Source organism: Chinchilla lanigera, unplaced genomic scaffold (assembly GCF_000276665.1).
Source record: "Chinchilla lanigera isolate Chin_1 unplaced genomic scaffold, ChiLan1.0 scaffold00066, whole genome shotgun sequence".
Lineage (NCBI taxonomy): Eukaryota > Metazoa > Chordata > Mammalia > Rodentia > Chinchillidae > Chinchilla > Chinchilla lanigera.
In genome coordinates, this window is record NW_004955467.1 from 12,526,013 (window position 1) to 12,528,542 (window position 2,530).

General features: G+C 46.9%; 1 long non-coding RNA gene across 1 annotated transcript in view; it reads right to left on the reverse strand.

Moving 5' to 3' along the window:
- Positions 1 to 1,343, reverse strand: part of LOC106150174 — a 6,841-nt gene extending 5,498 nt beyond the window's left edge. Inside the window, exon 1 of the long non-coding RNA XR_001236835.1 lies at positions 480 to 1,343. This is a non-coding gene — a long non-coding RNA (uncharacterized LOC106150174). The remainder of the gene's footprint in view (positions 1 to 479) is intronic.
- Between the last annotated feature and the right edge of the window lie 1,187 nt (positions 1,344 to 2,530).

The following is a 2,530-nucleotide window of genomic DNA, read 5'->3' on the forward strand; positions in this document are numbered from 1 at the left end:
AAGAAAGAAAGAAAGAAAGAAAGAAAGAAAGAAAGAAAGAAGGAAAGGAAGGAAGGAAGGAAGGAAGGAAGAAAAAAAAAGAAAGAAAGAAAGAAAGAAAGAAAGAAAGAAAGAAAGAAAGAAAGAAAGAAAGAAAGGGAGAAACTAGGATGCAGTACTCATCACCTGAAGGACCGGGTCACTTCTCTGGGTTTCGAGCAGGTGACCCTGGACAGCGCCAACTCTACTCAGACTGGAGGAACCTGCAGTGCCTTGCCAGCTCCTGCAGATGTCAGCTCCCCAGGCTTTGGCAGCTTCTCACTGCCTCTGCTCACCAAAGCCCTTGTGTGGCCCAGGGGAGGAGCTAAAGCTGGCAGTGAGCAGGGTTCTGGGGGGCAGACGAAGGGGTGCCAGGCTGAAGGCAGGGGTGTGCCTCCTCCTTGGCGGACAGCCTGGCCTCTCTCTGGCTTCCTTACCTTGTCAGACTCTGCCTTGCTTACCTGTCTGCCTGTCTCCTCTCCATCTGCCATGTCCTCTTCAGAGGCGGCGGCTCCCACCTCACACCGGGGCCAGGTCTCCTGTGACAGAGGATGTCTGTGCGGGAGACTGGGAGTTCCAAGGTGCCAGCTACCCTGAGCCTCCCTGGATTGCACCAGCAATCCCAGCCCCCAGAGCACACTCGGAGGCCAGACCTCAGCAGGAAGTCATCTTACAAAGATTTCCACCGGGGCCAGCAGTGTGTTTTTCTCTTAATATTTGAAGCCAGTGGAAAAATACGTGGGACTCAGAGGAGCTGAAGTTGGTCATATTTCCTGTTCTTCATTCTCTGACTTTCCTGCCTGGGTTTTAGAACCAGAAGACTGGAGTTCCTGTCCCAGATGAGCCCTGGCTCCCTGACAAAATCACTCCCCTTTCAGGCACTTCATCTGCAAGAAGAGACTTGGGCCCAGGAAGCTATGTGTCAACAGGTGTCTCCAACTGGTTCCAAGACAGGCGATCTGAGCTCAGGCTTCCGAGAGCAGCTTCCCGGTGCACTGGGGAAAAAGGATGTTGTGTTACATTCCTGCTGGGAACGCTATCCAGAAGCTGAGGGTCTGAACCGAGCAAGCAGGGATTCTTCTGGGTGGGCCTTGACATCAAGCTGCCATCAGTCAGCTCTACCCAAAGATGATGAGGAAGCCAACGGAACAAAGCGAGGAGGCGAGCAGAGAGCGCCAGGCCCTGGGGTCAACCTGAGCTCAGACTGGACGAGGCAAACCAGCCCAGCTCCTGGGGTAAATTGCATGATTCTGGCTATTCACAGTCAGATGATCCTAATGTATATACTCAATTCTACTTACAGTTTTTGGAAAAGAGGAACATGATAGAGATTAATAGATAATTATATAAACATTCCTATCAAAACAGCATAGAAGCTGGGTGTGGTGGCACGTGCCTATAATCCCAGCACTTGGGAGGCTGAGGCAAAAGGACTGCTGTGAGTTTGAGGTCAGCCTGGGCTACACAGTGAATTCAAGGCTAGCCTGAACTGCACAGAGAGAATTTATCTCAAAAATAAACAAACAAACAAACAAACAACATGGAAGCCACGCACGATGATGTACAGCTGCAATCCCAGCTATTTAGGTGACTGAGGCAGGAAGACTATGCCAGTTTGAAGGCTCAACTTGGTGAGCCGCTGTCTCAAAAAATAAAAAGGAAAAAATAAAGAAGTAAAAATAAAGAGCTAGCGATGTAGCACAGTGGTGCAGCACCTGCCTGGCAAGCCAGAGGTCCTGAATTTGATTCACAGTACCCAAAAAACCAAAACCAAAATAAAATAAAATAAAAAGGGCTGCGGATATAGCTCAATGCTCCAGCATCCCTAGGTTTGGTCTCAACAACAACACCCAAAAAACAGCTTGAAAGAGAGGTCTTTAACAAAGTATTTAACCATTTAACCTCTCTGAGCCAGTATTTCTTCCTTTGTTTGTAAAATTAGTTTGCTAATATCCACTTCCAAGAATTATCGTCAAGACTAAATCAGATAACTTGAGTGATGGTTCTCAAATAGTTGCTGTAATAAATGAACTTGGACCCTTACCTCAAACCACATGCTGAATTTGACTCAAAATGATGAAATGTAAGACCCAGTACTACAAAGGGAGGTAGGAGGAAGGGAGGACAACAAGGGAAGGCAGGAAAGACGAAGGAAGGGAGGAAGGAAGAAAGGAAGGAAAGGAGGAAGGGAGGGAGGGAAAAAGAATGGGCTCTATCAAAACAAAACTTTTTGGTATGATACTGGTGATTGAACCCAGGGCTTTCACACCACCCCTTTTTTATGTTTTCAGGTTTTATTGTTGTTGTTGTTGTGCTTGTTTGAGGCAGGGTCTTATTAAATTTCCCAGGCTGGGTCTGAATTTGTAATCCCCTGCCTCAGCCTCCTGAGTAGCTAGGATTACAGGCATGCACCAGCACTCCTGGTTGCTAAAAACTTTTGATAAACTGAGCATACCAAGTATTGTTATAGGATTTTTTCTTTTCTTTTCTTTTCTTTTTTTTTTTTTTTGGT